Here is an 18,412-nt window from a genome sequence, read left to right on the forward strand (position 1 = left end):
AGTGAGGAGAGCACCAGGGACGGAGACAGATACAGGTGGCTGACTGCTCCCTTGCGATGCTGCTGCTGACCCAGGAGAAGCCCTGGGCAAGGAGGAGCCTGACTGGGAGGAAAGCCTGTGGCAACCAGGGCTGCCAGCCACTGAATACCCAGAGGATCTGGAGGGGCCTGACTGCAGCCCGGGCCAGCATGAGTCTGATACCGAGGGGGAGCGGGAGTGGCCCGCAGCGGAATACCCGGAGGAGATGGAGGGACCGGAGCTGCCCGCAGCGGAATACCCGGACGAGATGGAGGGACCGGAGCTGCCCGCAGCGGAATACCCGGACGAGATGGAGGGACCGGAGCTGCCCGCAGCGGAATACCCGGACGAGATGGAGGGACCGGAGCTGCCCGCAGCGGAATACCCGGACGAGATGGAGGGACCGGAGCTGCCCGCAGCGGAATACCCGGACGAGATGGAGGGACCGGAGCTGCCCGCAGCGGAATACCCGGACGAGATGGAGGGACCGGAGCGACCCGCCTGAGATACCGGGTAGGAAGTAGCCCAGGGGCCGAACTACACCGTGGGGTGGGTGTGTTTGGTCAGTGCGCACGGACGGCCCCGCTGACCCAGCAGTGGGACTTTCGCCTCCCACCACTGTCAGGGCCCTGGGCTGGAACGCAGTGGAGTTGGGTGGGCCTGCGTTCCCCTACCCCGGCGCTCCCCTGCCTGAGGGGCGCACTACTGACTCGTGCCAGCACACCTTTCCCGCTAATTCCTCAACGCCCGGAAGGTGTGGCTGAGGCCTGCCATGGAGACCACAGCTCTCCATCGCCCCTAGGGGCTCGGAGGACCGACCGACACCTGTCACACAGTCACACCTCTTCTCGCTCCCAGAAAGATCCCTGCCCACTCCCATTATGCCTGAGAATGCCCCATGTCAGGGGCTCTGGTGGAGGATACCAAGAGCTGTCTGTGTGTCTGGTAGGAGGCCTCCTGCCTGAGGGTATTGCCCAAGGGAGGGCATGCAGATGCTTGCATAAAGGGGTCACAGGGCATTCGTGGGGCAGGCTGCCTGTGAGCACATGCCACCTCCTCAGCTATAACAAAGAATTAACATAACAGACACTCTCTAGCTGGAAGAGAGAGAGAGAGGGCTGCAGACAGCAGCTACCAGTTGACAAATGGCCACTTAAAGCTGCGGCTGCTCGCCCAGCATTTTTTGACCTGTTCTAGTCCCAGGTTCAAACCCTTCTGAGGACCCAAGTGGGATCAGTTACAAAGGCACTTTCTTAACATTACTATAATTCAGTAATAAAACTTACTGAAAGCTTGCAACTTATCGATGTTCATAATCATGGCATGATATGTGTATGAATAATATTTAAGACATAAAGTAACTATATTGAAGCTTATGCCTTCATAGCAGTAAAGTTGGGAGTAAACTACTCAGTGATGGCCTATTCATGCAGGAGTTGACATCCCTCCCTGCTCAGCTGGTGATGTAATGTCAGGTTCTATTGACTACCATTGCCCCATCACAGAGCAGTCATAGAAAACCATCAGAGACAACTGCAAACGACTGAAACCACTTGGAGGGTTAAAAAGGAACATTATAACAGACAGTGGGAAGTTCCTGTCTATGAACATACTGTTTTATTATAACCCAGAGTGGGGAGAGGCACTCTGTATCCATTCACTGAGGATATATCTTGTTGAGCAGAGTGTTTTATGAAAGACTGGCTCCAGTGAAGCCAACCAGCTAGCTCTGCAAAAGACTGAAGGGGGGCAGGAGGGGTGTACTTTATTAGATAGGAAAGGTAACTATTAATAAGCATAAGCACTAGTTTGCATTTTAGGATTTTGTATTGTATCCATCAGTCTCTGTCTTGTTTCTAATGGAATCTCTATTCTTTCTTAAACAAACCTTTTTTTGTTTTATTATAAGTGCTATTCATTATACAGAGTGGTGATTTAAGGTTAAATTGGAGTACCCTGTTCCTTTTTGGGGCAGAGGAGCTGGATTTCTGTGGGTAGCCAATGTCAGGGGCTGGATATGACAGAGGAACATTTCCATGGGACTCAGGGACTGGGGTGCACCTACTGTTAACCTGCAAGGCTAAGTCAGGGCTGGCATCGCCCATAGGAGAGTGCTTGAGTAGCTAACAGGCTGATGGTGGTAGCTCCTTAACACCTGGAGGCAGGGGGCTGATTTAATATCCTGGATACCCCAAGAACTGTCACAGTGGTTGCCACCTGGAGATTTTAGTGAAGAAGACTGGAGTTGTAGATAGTGGGAAAGCCTGGCAAAGGATGCTGAGTGAAGAGAGGAAGAGTATATCACTTCTGAGGAAAGGGCAAGCAGGATAAGTTGATTTATCACTATAAGAACCAAAATGCACCACATGGGAATCCAACTCTTCTTTGACGTTCTGGTTGTCCAAGATGTAAGCAAGAGAGATGGCAGATAGACAGACAGGCAGTATTAGTATTATTGTGGTAGCACTTACAGGCTATCATAATGACTATCCCATTGGAGCTGGTCAATAAACAGGGCAGGAAATTGTGGAAAAAAAATCCCTTTTTTCTTATTTAAAATATCTATGACATTTTTTCATCAAAAAATTAAATTTATAAAATTTTGAGCAGCTCTGCTGGAAACAAGAGTGAGACAAAACGTTATCCCTGTTGTAATTCACTGATTTCAATAAGAGCAACGGATTAGTCCCAGTGCATGCACATGGAAAGAGGGAAGGATGAAGATAGTCAACATGATCCACTGATCCAACTCTGTCAAACCTATGAAGAACCACCCAGCAAGAAGGCTACATTCTAAGTGCATGACCAGACGGATAAAGCAGTTGAGTTAATTAGAAAAAACAAACTGTGATTCCATCAAAGCCAGGGAGAAAACAATGGTTTTGGCTGGGAGGGGGTGCAAGGAGGAGGGTGTGAATCGGCCTCTGTGGGGTTATTTTTTTAAAAAACATCTGCAATTTTGGAATAAATTCCAAGGCAATTTGCAATCCTAAACTGGTATCCTCCCAACCCTATTTACCAAGGCAATGAGAAATTACACTTCCTATGGTACCCTGGGCACATTATTATACTGTGTAATTTCCTTCTGAGAAAACCCAATTAACTGTGCATGTCTGGGCCCATCCTGCCAACCGTCTCATTCTATCATTTCAGAACAGCAGCAGAAACCGCCAATGAGTTATCAGTTAGAACTGTTCCAGAATAATTAATAGATGTGAAGATCAAGGCAAGGAGCATATCAGACGAGTCTTTATTACCATAGTTTCCTTGTAAATGGCTATCTACATGCCTGGGATCTTGTCTAAAATTAATTCTCATATTAACCTTGACCATCTCAACCTGGTTCTATTACAAAGGTCATGCAGAAGAATGGATGTAAAGGCCAAGTGAATAGAGGACTAGTCCTGATCTCCAAATCTCCAACTATTTGGTTTTTAAATGAATTTATCTGTGACTTGAGAGATGACATGCTGGATAGTAGTTCGGGATATTAAACATATTAGATTTTGGAAAGCCTTCTACCTCACCTTTAACAAATATTTGACTATGTGATATTGACTGTGTGTGTTGGTGCTTCTCTCTCACTCTTGACTCCACCTTTTCTTTGACAGCGTCCACTATGCACCGATCAGCTTCACACTTCCCATGCACTGAGTCAAATCCTAAAACAATTCTAGTCAAGAGGGTCTGGGATTTTTAAAGGAGCCTAAGGGAGTTAGGTACCCAACCCCCATTGAATTTCAATGGGATTTGAGCACTTAATTCCTTTAATCTCCATTGAAAGTCCAGCGTCAGGGTCTCTCCATTGCTTCAGTGAATCAGATCCAGTGCACTTATCCTCTCCTCCAAATCCCTCCTCAAAATAAACTTCTCCCATAAATTCTTCTGTCGGAGGCCTGTAGGCTCTATCCCAATATAAATAAAATATTAATAATTCACTTCATCACCAAAGTCTCCCCACTGACTGGTGCTGGAACAGTTGTCTGTATATTGTTATTTCCTCAAGTTACATTGTTAGTTTTTTGGGGTAGGGACGTTTTGTGAAGTGCTGTGTGCACTTACACAGTGCAAATAAATCATAGTACTTGAGTATGGAGAAACACTGTTCTAAATCAGGGCCTAGACCTGCAAACGCTTATACGCTAACTTTATTTAGGTGACTAGGTCCCCACAGAGTAGATCAGAAAGCCCCACAGCAATTAGAAAAGATACGAGTCAGACAAATTTTCATAGACCATTTTCTCCTCCCCTAGTAATCCCTTACCAAGTTTGTTACTGCCCCATCAGGTCTATTGTTGCTGACTCATCATTTATCAGGGGAAAAAAATCCTAGTCGTTAGTGGGAATGAGCAACAGGGGATGGATCCAGTGATGCACTGCCAAAATCTTAACAACTGGTTCCCTCCTCACCCAACGAGGTGGTCGTTGCCCACCCCCATCCTCTGGGACTCCTGCCCCATCCAACCCCCCACGTTCCTTGATCCCGCCCCCGGACCTCTGCCCCATCCACCTCCCTCTCCTGTCCCCTGACTGCCCCTAGAACCGGGCAGGAGGGTCTCGTGGGCAACCATAGTGGGTGCCCACCCCACCCCTAAGAGCCAAAGGGACCTGCTGGGGGGCGAGGTGGGGAGTCCCAGCGGTACATACCTGGGGCAGCTCGCAGGAAGCATCCAGCAGGTCCCTCTGGATCCTAGGGGTTGGGAAGCGTAGCTGAGGGGGAGCAGCCGCTTCCCCCACTGATCACATCAAAAGTGGAGCCGTAGGCACCGACTCCATGGGTGCTCTGGGTCTGGAGCACCCACAGGGAAAATTTGGTGGGTGCAGAGCACCCACTGGCAGCTCCTAGCCCCACGCCCGGACCCAGCTCACCTCCACTCTGCTTCCGCTCCTGAATGCACCCCACGCCCCCGCTTCCCATGAATCAGCTGTTCGGCGGGAAGCCTGGGAGGGCTGAGAAGCAGGCGGTGGCTTCCCACTCAGGCTGAGGGTGGCGGAGGTGAGCTGGGGCAGGGAGCGGTTCCCCTGCACGCCCCCTTCCCAGGTTACCTGTTGCGGCGCAGGTGGCCCTTCTTGTGCCCCCCCCCCAGCTCACCTCTGCTTCCCTGGGCCTGAGTGCAAAGCCGCCCCCTGCTTCTCAGCCTGCCCCAGCTGATTCGCGGGAAGCCTGTGGGGGGCGGAGAAGCAGAGCGGGGCGGCGCGTTCAGGGGAGGAGGCGGAGCACAGGTGAGCTGGGGCTGGGGGTGGGGCAGGGAGCTGCCAGTGGGTGCTCTGCACCCACCAAATTTTCCCCTTGGGTGCTCCACGGCTGGAGCACCCATGGAGTCGGCACCTAAGACACCACTTTGGGCCGGTTAAATTTAGAAGCCCTTTTAGAACAGGTTGTCCCTCGCGGAACAACCGGTTCTAAAAGGGCTTCTAAATTTAACAACCGGTTCTAGTGAACTGGTGCGAACCAGCTCCAGCTCACCACTGGATGGATCACTTGATGATTACCTGTTCTGTTCATCCCCTCTGGGGCACCTGGCATTGGCTACTGTTGGAAAACAGGATACTGGGCTAGATGGATCTTTGGTCTGACCCATTACGGCCGTTCTTGTCTTCTTATATTCTTAATAGATATTTGGGATAAGATTTTAAAGTGTGCCCAAGTGATTTAGGTGTCAATCTCATTTTCAACAGTGACTTCAGCACTTAGGGCCCGATATTTAAAGGTATTTAGGCACATAAATATGCAAATAGGTCTCTGGTTGGATTTTTGAAAGTGCCTAGGCATCCATTGAAATCAATGAAGTTATGAGCCTAGGTGTTTTTGAAAATTCCACTAGGTACTTTTAGGCTCCTAAATACCTTTAAAAATCTGGCCCTTTGATACCTAAGTCTCATTGAAAAAAATATCTGTGTGACTGAGGGTAAGTCTACACTGCAGTAACACCTGCAGCTGGCCCATGTCAACTGACTCAGGCTTGCAGGGCTCGGGCTGTAGTGCTATAAAATTGCAGACTAGATGTTTGGGCTCAGGCTGTCACAGTCACAGGGTCCCAGAGCTTGGGCTTCAGTCCAAGCCTGGGCATCTATGCTGCAATTTTATAGCCCTGAAGCCTGAGCCCCATGAACCCAAGCCAGGTGACATGGGTCAGCCACGGGTATTATTGCAGTGTAGACATATCCTAAGGCTCCTAAATCCCAAAGCTGGGATTTTCAAAGGCACCCAAGGAAGTTAGATGCTCAGCTTTGATTGAATTCCAATGAGAATTGGCACCTAATTCCTTTGGCATCTTTGAAAATACCAGTCTGAGTCACTTTCAAAAATTGGACTTAAGCGCCTAACTCATTTAAGTGCTTTTTAAATGAATCTACAGTGGACTCTTCTGGCAGAAAATGGAAAATTACTTTAAAGCACAGTTCTGCTGTGAAAGGTACTTCTGTAAGAAGTGTCTCAACTACTCCAGCTGAGACTCTTCCAGTTTACCACTGCCTCCACCACAAGGTCACCCTGGGAACCTGCAAGACACTACAGTCATGGGCCTGCTATAAAACGTTGAATAGATTAACTGAGTAGATAGACAAGTAAACAGAAGTCAGACTTGCTGCTGAACAATATCCAGATCTTTCATGTGAACCCTAACCTTGTTTTGCCCTCCAGAGCAGCTGAAGTTGTTAGGTTTGTGTGAGGTGGGTTTTTTTCTTTATGCATGTGTGTTAAAGTGTAACCAAATTATCTACAACTCTAGGGCCCAAATCTGCCATTTTTCTTGTGTGTACTGAGATTACTTTCCAGATTGAAGAAAACTATCAGGAACTTTATTTTTCATATTCATGATCTATCGGGGTGCTCCATATTTATACTCTACCAATATGCTTCTTATCAATAGTGTACAGGTTTGAATACACAGCTCACAAATAGTCTACAGAGTGTACAGAGCACAGTACAATTATAACTCTGGAAAATGCATTTACTTAATTCTAGAGCTTCCACATTTCACAATAAATGACTTGAATACATTCATTACGCCATTTGCAATGAAATGGGCAACCATTAATATAAAGCAAATGGCTGTGTAGTGCTGGGTGCTGAATGATAACTGTTTAAGAACCATTCCTAATAAAATAAATGTAGGTACAACTGTTACATCCCTATGTAGTAAGGCATTTAGGGGGAGACGTGCAATCTTGAATGTAAGTGCATTTGGACTTATTGATTTAAAACACAGTTATGTCGATAAACAAATGTGTCATCAGTTTCCTTCCTCTATTTCTCCTCATCAACAAGATCAGTCCCACAGGGATGGAGCCTCCTAGCAGACCCATCACTAGCTAGGTGTTTAAGATCATCTGGCTGGCTATTCAGTGTATGTCCACCATTCCTGCTCCCTTGTTGTAACAGCTCGTCCCTGATTCTTCCCATGTCCAGGTAGAGCATGCTTTCCAGGCTGTGATTACCTGCTTGTGCTGCTGAATATTCCTATTTCAATTTACCATCCCACTGAGTTCAGTGAATGGAAGGACAGTTTCTGAGTGGGGGGAAGGGGAGACCAGGAGAGAGCTGTGTTATTTCTGCATTCGCTGCAGAGAAAGTTTCCCTAAGGGCCATCGGCATGGAAGTGTTTTGTGTTTAAAGAGGGCTTGCTCACCAGCTTCTGCCTCTCACCAGTTCTTATCAATAATCTTACTGTTCCTACCATCAGCCCCTTCCCCTACACTAAGCAAGTGCCACATCTAGGTCTTTGCTGTCCTAACCCAACATTTAATATTTGATCAAATCATTTGCTTCAAATCCCATCCTAGCCTTTGCTCCCAAAAGACGGCCACTGGACGAGGCTGCGATTCCACCTAAGACACATAGGGTGCGCGGTTGTCTTTATACTTGTAGTAATATTTGTCTCCATCCTCCTCGCAATTATTGTACTCATTCCATTATTCTTCACACCCACCAACATATCCATTTAGGTCACGTATTTGTTTTCAAGTTGTCATCTTTGTTTCCAGGAAACCTGTATTAACCACCATTAATATTGCAATTCCGAGTGTCGAAAAGCAGCCTAATGGAACTGAATGAATTCTCAAACCCAAAGCTCCCATCTGCCATCCGTCTGTTTGTTGTATGACACAAAATCAAGCCACGCAGCTGGTGTGCTAAGGGAATATTTACACTTGCCCTGTGATCAGAGGAACTTCCCTACTTCCAAGGTTTGAGGTATAGTTTTCTGTGACACATTATGCCAGTAGAACTATAATCCACATAATAAAACAGTTTCAGCCTAGAGCATCGTTTGTGTTTGTCTGGCCTTTGACTGTACTAGAAGGAGACTCCCACCCTGTAACAGTGGAGAATTCCTGTTAGCCACAGCTGTCCTACACATCCGCCTCACAAGCCTCAGCATGGGGGTGTGCCGTAGGCAAGAGCGAGCATGTGGGAAGTAGAAAGGGATGAACTTAGTCTCATAGACTATCAGAGTTGGAAGGGACCTCAGGAGATCATCTAGTCCAACTCCCTGCTCAAAGCAGGCACAATCCCCAATTTTTTTTTGACCCAGATCCCTAAATGGCCCCCTCAAGGATTGAACTCACAACCCTGGGTTTAGCAGGCCAATGCTCAAACCACTGAGCTATCCCTCCTCCTCCCTATGGAAATTCTGGATGAGCTGCCATCCATGAGCAGGAGGGGACGGGCTGCTGGGCCATTTCAGGCTTTAGAGCAGCCCAGAATCAGGAGGGTACAAAGCTAGTACTTTTGCCTTCCCTTCACAGAGGCTGCGAGTTTTTCACCAGTATATTTTAAGGCCAGGAAATGCCAGTGTGAACGTCGAGTCTGATCTCCTGCATAACGCAGGCCATAAAACTTAACCCAGCGATTACCACATCCCATCGAATAACGGGATTGAACTAGCATGATGGCTCTCAATCTTTTCTACAGTGATCCCATGTTACAATAAAGAAGTTTTAGGATCCTCCCTGCTCCCCCACCATCCCAACTAGCCATAAGAAAAGGGTGGGTGGTCCCACACCAATTTGATAACCCAGGAATTAGAGCATGTCATTTAGAAAGACAGGTAACAGTTCCTCTCTACATGGCTCTGGGGTGACCACACCTGGATAAGTGCCTGCAAAGATCTGAACAAGCTGGAGGGAGTTCAGAGAAGAGCCAGGCCACTGGAGGATTGCTTTGTGAGGAGAGATTAAAGGAGAGAATCATGTATGGTTTGATTAAGGGCTGAAGTTTGCAAACACCAGTGTTGGAGAGGAATAATTTCATGTGGTAGAGGAGGCTATAAACTAGGAGGACAAGGAAGACATTCAGACGGGGAAAATATAGGCTGAATTACAGGAGAAATTTCCTGACAATGAAATACAGCAGGCAGCGGAAGAGACTTCCCAGGAAGCCCTCTCACTTGAAACATTTAATACCAAACTGGACAAAGCACAATAAAATGAGCTTCAGGGAACACGGCTTCATTGGGCAGGATGATCTAATAGGTCTTTTCCCTCTCTAGAGCCTATGATAAATGGAAAAAGCCCTGGATAATCGAAGTGGAAGCAGCAGCAAATTGGTCATTTAGCATCTTGTCAGATAAAAAGCTGCATAGCTCCTTCAGAGCACAAGAGATGTATGTCAGACACAGAGTGCATGGGACATGGCAGCGTGGGAGGGTCTAGCTCAGTATTTCCAGATTATTGAATTTCTTTTTATATCTTTTGTCTTTATTAAAAACAAACAAGGAAATTTAATTTGTTTAAAAAATGAAGTTAAAAGAATAGTATGGTGTCATCAATACACATTTAAAATTCAGAAAATGACCTAGTTAAGCTCATACACGTCTTAGCCCTGCCACTGTCTGCATGTGAGATAGAGCAGGTGGGGGATGGGAATTAATTTTATTTTCTGATTTTTATCAAAAATTTGCAACCAGCTCTACCAGACAATTTTTAATTAGATGACCTCACACTATTTCTCAAATAGTACAGAAAGACGTTTTGTTTTTAACTGTAGAATCATCTAATACTCTCGTGTAGGCATATTTAAAACAGTAAGTATGAAAAATACACAGTAAACTATGCACAGCACACTACAGATTAAGTGTAATATAAATAATGAAAAATTACTGGCATATACAGACTGTCAGTTTGTTTAGGACAACTGCACCTGGATTTCCCCATCGTGATCCCTTGAGGGCACCCATTCTTGGCTTCAGTCTCCTCAGCTGTCACGTCTCTTAGATAGAGAGTCACCTCTCTCTCCCTCCTGACCAGGTTTTTTTCCAAGCTGCACAGTTCCCTGTCTATACTGGTATATCTCCAACAAGCCAGATGGCCTAAGCAGGCCTGCTTTGCCTTCTCCTCAGAGGCTATGAACAGCTGTAATTGTCCACAGTTAAGTTATCACACAGCCCTTTTCAAGCAAGCACATTTATTCTTAAAGTGAAAGCATTACAGAAAAAACATTAAAATAATAAAAGAACCTACACACATGCTGAGAATCTTACCAGAGACTTTTCCTTCACCCAACCCCACCTAGTTACAGCAGGGGATCTGGTCGGAGTCAGTCTTTGAAACCTGAACAGGGGTTTTTCTGTGGCTACAAGTTCAGAACACCCTTTGTTCAGAACAAGAACCCTCCATGATTAGGTCAAGTCCTTCCAACCCTTCCCAGGAAGGAATGAGGCCTCCCTCTGACAGAAGGTCCTGTCCATTTGCTAGAAAGAAAGGAGGCCCTGAGTCAGTTTAAACTCAGGCTATTTATCCAAAAGTCCTTTCTTTGTCTGCTGGTCTCTAGAGAATCCAGTGTGAAGCAGGACATGCAAGCCTCTCCAGGTTGTGGTACCTCTCTGGTGTTACAGAGAGGTGTTACAACATGAGTGAATTTGCCTCATCACCCCTAACCATTCTTAGGTAGTTAACTGCTGCATCTGAGGGAGCCATGCTGTGCATGTGTGTAGAGACTAATGAACTTGGTGGTTACCTGCCTCATTCCCTGAACTGCATCTAAAGAACGTTACGCTGCTGACTGGAAAATAAAATAAATTGCACATGGTTGCTGAGTAAAACCCCTATCCTGCAAACACTGACATACATGCTTAACTTCAGCACCAGTGCTGAGCAGTCGTCTGAATTTGTATAGCTCAAAAGCTCCTTTTTCACCCATAGAAATTGGTCCAATAAAATAAATTACTTCACCCACCTTATCTCTCTAATATTCTGGGACCAACACAGCTACAACACTACAAATAACTTTACTAATGAGAGTTGTTCCATTGATGCCAACAGGATTACTTGTATGAGTAAAGTTAGCATGTGTACAAGTGTCTGTAGGATAAGGGGCCTTAATTATTGAAATACATCCCTTAGAAAGAGAAGAGTGCATATAAAATGTCTAAGCCACTAAAGATCTATTGAGCTGTTATGAGAATGAATATAGACGGAGAATACAAGAATAAATAGGTTTTAGTGAATGCTACATAGTGCTATCTAATTGTCTGCTATGATACCGTCTTTCAAGAAATAATTATGCAATGAATAATGGGATAGTGTAATGAAAAGTGCAACGATGTGTACACAAAGGGGCAGAGCGAAGGCTGGGCATGCTACCATAAGCAGAGGCCACTCTAGTTATAGGCAAACTAGCCAGCTGTCTGGGTGGCACTGCAGAGCGGTCTACAGGTACATGAAGGGGAGAGCACTCTAATGTATAATTCTCTACCTGCCCATGTAGACCCTGGTGTGAACCACTTTGGTGTAGTCTGTTCGGATCAGGCAAACTGCATGGCTGCCTGGCTTGGAGTGGTCCCTGCGCACATGCACTGCAGGAGTACCAGATTTGATGGAAGAGGTGGCGCCACCCATCTCACTGGGTTTGGCAGGTAACAGGGAGTGGCTGGGCACTTGGTACCCACTCCTGACAGATGTGTGCATGGGGGAGGAGGGTGAGAATGAACTGGGATGTTCCTGCCTGTCCACCTCCTGCAGGCACCCACCACCCCCAAACCACAGGCATCCTCCCAGACAGGCCCTTGCCTCATTCTCCCCAGCATGGCCAGTTTAGCTGACTGGGCTATCCCTCTCCTGTCCTCTGTGGCTAGGGGAGAGAAGGGGCTTAACCCTGCTTCCCCAGTCCCCCCTCCCCTTTCACAGTCTCTGGACCTCAGCAGCTCAGGAGAGCCCCTACTCTGCAGCTCCCCACCCACAGTCCCTAGCTAGCACCTCCCCACACCTCCTGCCCAGGTCTCAGGAGAAGGGTATCCCTCCAGCTCTGCTGGTAGGTGTTGTGACCATACGTGTGTCTCTTCCTGACCTCTAGGAGTGGAATTGTGCAACTTTAATCTGCTACCACAAAAGAATCTGCAGTTCATTATGGGATTTACCAAACAGATCTACGCTAGCACCACCAACAACAAAAAGTTAGAAAACATTAAAGTTTTGTGAATTTTCTTCCATTAGGTTTGGTTTTTCTGCATGCTCATTTTCTGTCTCAAAAGAATGGTGTAACACCAGGAAGCCTTTCCTTCGGATTCCTCTGTTACCTGCCAGTCACTGCCCCTTTTAGTCCAGAAAGGCTCATTTTGTCCATTTTTCCCAGCAGTCAGAAGTTTCTGAAGGAGAGAATCATAGCCCACCAGGAATAAACTATGTCATGTACCTGAAACGTTTGTGTTTTAACATGCATTTCAGAGCCCTTTGCTGACGGCCCCTTGTTGTGCAAGGACATTCCTGACACCAGCATCCTGAAGGGAGCCAAGTGCAAAGACTGCAACTTGGTGACAACTTAATTCCTAGGGGTACCCTCCCTGTCTGACTAAAGTCCTGATGCTCCCCCCACCCCCCAGTTCCCTTTGTGAATAGTTTCCAGTACAGCTCCCTGACATTTGATTTAACAATTAAAGGCAGAAAAAAGATTAGCACCATTTTCACCCTCCTCTTCATTCACTGTGTGCGTCTCCACATGTGTGTGCTCACATGCACGCACTTTGTCTGGTTCACTGTCAGACCTGCAGCACACTGTACAGTTGGGACTTTCCAGTTTGCCCAGTGTGATAAATAGTGGCACTTTTCTTGGAAATATTTCAGCTCTTCTGCCTTAGGAAAATGAACAGCTTTTGACTTTGTTCCTAGAATTGGGAGATGAGATTAGTACACAGAGTGCTCAGGAGTTTAGCACACAAAAGCCATGCACTTCCACAATCTGGAACCCATCCTTAGCCAGATACATGTGGCAAAGAAACTCAGTAGAATGCAACTCTAGTGCTGCCAGAGGTAGCAAGCACATTGCAAGGAGTTATTTCCCTTTAGTGCTCCCGGCGTTACGTTTCGATGGGGTATCATAGCTCTTCTCTCATGGACATAGTCTTCTGTACTCACTTAGGCAGCTGAGTAGGGGTTAGGTATTTTATTGTTGTCAACTGTGCCTTTAGTGTCATCGGTGAAACGACACATTTACCTGTCCTCTCTGCATTAAATTCCTACCTCAAATCACATTCCAATTAGTTTCAGAGTAGCAGCCATGTTAGTCTGTATTCGCAAAAAGAACAGGAGTACTTGTGGCACCTTAGAGACTAACCAATTTATTTGAGCATAAGCTTTCTTATGCTCAAATAAATTTGTTAGTCTCTAAGGTGCCACAAGTACTCCTGTTCTTATTCCAGTTAGTGCATTTCACCCAGGTTCCTTTCTGTATTGTACAAGCCTGGTGGATTCACATTGGATTTGAGTTGAAACAAACATGAAAAATAGGAGCATCCTTGAAAATCCAAAATACACTGAACTCTTGGAACTAGCTTTGTTCTAGTGGAATGGAAGATTATTTATAGAAGCATGGGAATTGCCCAACCAGATCAGACCCTCCAGTCCAATATCCTGCCCCCAGAAGTGGATAATAGATTGTGCTTCAGAGGAAGGTTTAAAAAAAAAAATCCAGAATGTGCATGGCTAGTTGTTCAACGCTGTACTTCCAGGGAGGAAAAATAAGAGCCCTACTGAGTCTTATGTTCTGAAACATGAGCTCTGGTTCCTCATATGATTGAGTTTGCAGCTCTAGTAAGACACAATAAATTCTGTCCAGATCATAGAGGTGCCAGTTAAGTAGGTCTAGTTCCCTCAACAGATTTTCACAAGAAAACAGTGTGGCAGAACAACAGCACTTATGGGGAATACAACTGTGCCGAGCACTTGGCACCATGTACTGTTCCTGCATTTTGCAGACAGCATTAGCTCCACCTCAGGGGTCAGGGTCTAAAGTGCAGAGTCAAGGAATAAATGAAAAATGGGCTGAGGATTGGTTTAAAAGCAGAGAAAGCTAGAGCCCATTAGCGCAGACATTCTCCCACACCCTAATTCAATCACACATAGTCATTGGTATGAAAAGACACAAAAAAACTCAAGTAAACACGCACGAAGCATAGAAAGTAACAGCAAAACCAAATTCACTGAAAGATAGTATCACTGACCTGAGAGGCAAGACCTCATTGTGGAAACAGCCTTTCTACCCTGATGACTCAGAAGTGGGCACTTAGTGGAATTAAAGAGGTGGTAAATTTACAACCTGTAATGGAAAACACCATACTTCTTTATCCAATGCATGAGTGACCTCTGGAACTCACTGCTGCATGAAGTCATCAGATCAAATACCACGGCTAGATTTAAGAAAAAAAACTGGATAATGTTATGATCATTCACTACATGCATGTGGATTGATGGTACCACATTTTCAACTTCCTGCCTTCCCTCTATTCTTATAGCATGGAGAACACTTTTAACAAGCAGCTAAGCAAATCCTGCCCTTGGTATGCATGCGCTGGTCCCACTGAGAGTTATGTGGTTATGTCACAGGACAAAAGTTATCCTTGACAGCACAGACTAACTACTTCGAATCCCTGAATATCCTGGTCTCCCCTAGATTTAAAAAGCCAGTGACTAATAGAAAACACTGAACTCAGTTTAGAAATCAGTCTATTTCTCTCAGTCTGGAAATGGGGAGTGAAAGAGTTAGTTTCTCCTTTGTCAGGTTTTTTTTTGTGGGGGGGGGGGGGGTGGAGGTTGTTAATTGTAAGAGATGTATATTTACAGAACAAAATAATCTTTGTTGGTTAGGAATCTCCTCTACTCCCGACACTTATCCTCATAAATTATAATCCTCTGTTTGCAACATGACAGTCATCTCCACAGCAACTAATTGTACAACATGAGTCTAAGGCCTTAACAGTAACAGTTAGAACTTTGTGTAATGCTTAACATTTTGAAAGTGCTTTATAACATTAACTAAAGGTTTCAGTAACCCAGGAGATTAATCGCCTGAGCAGCTGCCACAAGGCTCATTAGCAAAACACAAAGCCCAATCTAGGAGGGAAAATTTAATCCAAAACAAAGTTTCCAAAAAGTTTTAAAGGACAAAAAAAGGGTCAAATTCTCAAAGCTAGCATTAGCAGAGTGATTATGAAACCTTTCCACACATGAAGCAGTATTATCCTTTACCAACCGTCTGCCCCACCCCTCAAAAAAAAAATCTTGAGATTACTTTAAAAAAATACATTTGGAGTTCTTTTTATTTACCTTCCAGGTTCTGAGCCTTTCGCCTGCAGTTGGGTCACATTTTCAAACTTTTCTCCACAACCATCAGGGCTAGAAGCCTACCTTTTTCCTTTAAAAGAAAGCTGGTCTTCTCACATTCACATGAATCCAGACACTGGGGCATTAAGAAAAACAAAGTATTGTGAGACTCACACAAGAGTTGGCAACACTGATGAAGGCCCCATAGTAAGGTGTGATCCTGCTCTGCTTTGTGTTTCAATACTGGAGAAGACTGGCTAAATCACAGACTATGCTACAAGACCAGAACACAATGCACATGACAAATTCCCAGGGCCTCTCTTTCTCACCTGCTATCTGCAGACCCCCCTGTCATAGAAATAACCTGCTGGCCTCTACGCCACTCTGGTAAATGGCCTGTGGTTTTGCCTGGATTGTCACTGTGAGGGAGTTTCAATTACATGAAAGTATTCATGCAAAGTGTCTGCTTCCCTTATACATTTTTAGCTTTTCACTAAAGCTAATCTTTTCTGGCCAAAAGGACAGGGGGGCGCGGAGGGAAGGGGAATCAGTTTAGCCACAAGCTTTCAGTTTTTGGCCTTAAATTTTTGGTTTCCAGTTGCCAAAAGCTGGAAAGATTTTGATGAAAAGCTGAAATTTTCAATAAGGAAAAGCATCCTCAACCTTCCACTGAGGATGTCCCCCTACCCATTCCCCTCAGCCCAAGCACATAGAAAATTCAGAGGGGAAAAAGCTGGGGAACAGGCAAAAGAACGTGGTTTTTAATCAAACATCTTAAGGTGTCACTGAGGCTTTTATTTTTAACTTTGATAAATTATCTGAATTCTTGTGGTTTTTCCCTTCATTCGTTGCTCCAAAGGCCCATAGCTAAAACACGAACCCTGCACACGTACACAAGAAACAGTTCCTGATTGTCTTGTTGCTCAAGAACAATTTGAGCTATTGGGCTAAGGTTCTTGGTTTCATCCATTCACTGCAGGAGCTGTTTTCCTGTTGATACCCAATGGTGAAAGGCTCACAGTGTTGTCAGGGGAACAATTGTCATCTCTAGTAAACAGCCTTTTGCTCAATACGAAGCTGTCTGTCTGTTTTTACCATCTGAAGCCATTTTTCAGCAATATTTAGCCTGGGCTTTCCAGTAGCTTTCTCTTCCCTTAGATCCAGGCTCTAAAATGTTACAGAAATTATGATGATGGATGGTGATAAAGACCCCAGGGACAGCAGGCAGGACCAGGGATTCATTTGTCATTGCTGGGGAAATTGGCCCATCACCTCCATTAACCTCTCTTGCTAATGGGATGTCTGTCTCTCTCTCTCTCTCGCTCTCAATATTTGTGCTTTCCCCCCACCGATGGGTTTATTTGAGTGAGTGTCTCAGAGGCAGCATTTAAACTAGTGCCTGGTGCTGCCCTCTTCTGGGACATGTTGATGCATTTGCGGTGGTACCATCACTATGGAATGTAGCCTCGATGTAGCTTTGCTTGAGATTCAAAAACGGAGGAAAGCCAGGGGCAGAGGATGGGAAACAGTCCCTTCTTGGTTAACCCTTGTGTGTGTGTGTTAGTGTTGTGGTGCTAGATTGACAGCCCTGTAGATCTGAAGTCATCATCTCACCAAAGTGCCTCAGTCATGAGCTGAAGGTACCATCTCGAAGGTAAGGATTTATTCAGACTTCAATGGATCGTGAGTCATTGCTGTCTTCACGGACTGCCTAGAAAGCTGCCCCTTTGGGCCCATTCAGGTAGTGTTTCATACTGTAGACACCTAACACTTCACCTACCCACTTCATTTCACATAGGCCACTGAACGACTTTCAGCTGGTGACAACTTCCAGAGTTTCACTTGAACCAGCAACATAGAACTGAAAGGGCCCATAGCCCATCAGCACGCTCCTCCCACTTGCTTAACTGGCTGATCCTGCAAACCCTCCCTCCATGCAGGGAATCACATTGAGGCCAGGGGGAGTCCCGTAGAGGAAGGACTTGCAGGATCAGGTTCTTAATTTCTCAGCACCTCTTTGCAACCTCACCTCTGCCAGAATACACGGTACCACAAGACAGCTGTGCTCATGGTTACTCTCACATAGCTGACACAAGGAGGTATTATATGCCTCTGTCCATCAAGGTTTGCTTGTCACTTGTCACTGTGGCATGTGGCAACCACCAGATCCTGAAAAAGTCTCACAACAAAGCCCACTGGCCCACACGAGATTTCTAGTAATAAATGCTTAACAGAGTCTTTTATAACAACCTCTTTAATGTGTATTCTAATACACAGACATAGTACAGTTAACGTATGGGCATTTGGTAAATGGAGCCACTATAGAGTGACATCATTTCATTAACGTTTTTCTAACCATAATCTAAACTGTGTGCAACAGACTACTTACACTTGGTTGGCTGGGGGGTGAATTTGTAGGGGAGGGGTGCTTTGGAAGATTAGAAGTTGGGACTGAATAGAATTTTTGTAGAGAAAGTTAATTAGGCCACAAGTTTTATATTGAATGAATGCTGAGTCCACTACTGCACCCACTGAAGCCAATGCGAGTTGAGGGCTCCCAGCAGCCGGCAGAGGTGGAGGTTTAGTCTCTCAAAGGACTGGACACACTAATTTGCAAGTGAAAAATGCTTCTGACATGCACTTGAGCCTGCTGCCACTGAAGCTAATAGCAAAACTCCCTTTGGACCCATATGGTGCAGAATTAGGCCTCTTTAAAACCTTCCAATTAGAGTTACTATTATCACATATCTCCAAAGAGAGAGACATACTTCTATATCCAGAGAAATTCCTCACTGCAAAAGCACAAATGCTGCACTCTGGTTATTTATTCATACGCCATTCCTCAAAAGGAGTACGTCTT

The 18,412-nt window shown here is 45.5% G+C and overlaps 1 long non-coding RNA gene across 1 annotated transcript in view; it reads right to left on the reverse strand.

The window, feature by feature from the left end:
- Positions 1-15,637, reverse strand: part of LOC140897127 (uncharacterized) — a 38,144-nt gene extending 22,507 nt beyond the window's left edge. Inside the window, exons 1-2 of the long non-coding RNA XR_012154685.1 lie at positions 15,556-15,637; positions 14,454-14,548 (exon numbers count right to left, since the gene is read on the reverse strand). This is a non-coding gene — a long non-coding RNA (uncharacterized LOC140897127). The remainder of the gene's footprint in view (positions 1-14,453; positions 14,549-15,555) is intronic.
- Between the last annotated feature and the right edge of the window lie 2,775 nt (positions 15,638-18,412).

This window comes from Lepidochelys kempii, chromosome 13, assembly GCF_965140285.1.
Source record: "Lepidochelys kempii isolate rLepKem1 chromosome 13, rLepKem1.hap1, whole genome shotgun sequence".
NCBI lineage: Eukaryota > Metazoa > Chordata > Testudines > Cheloniidae > Lepidochelys > Lepidochelys kempii.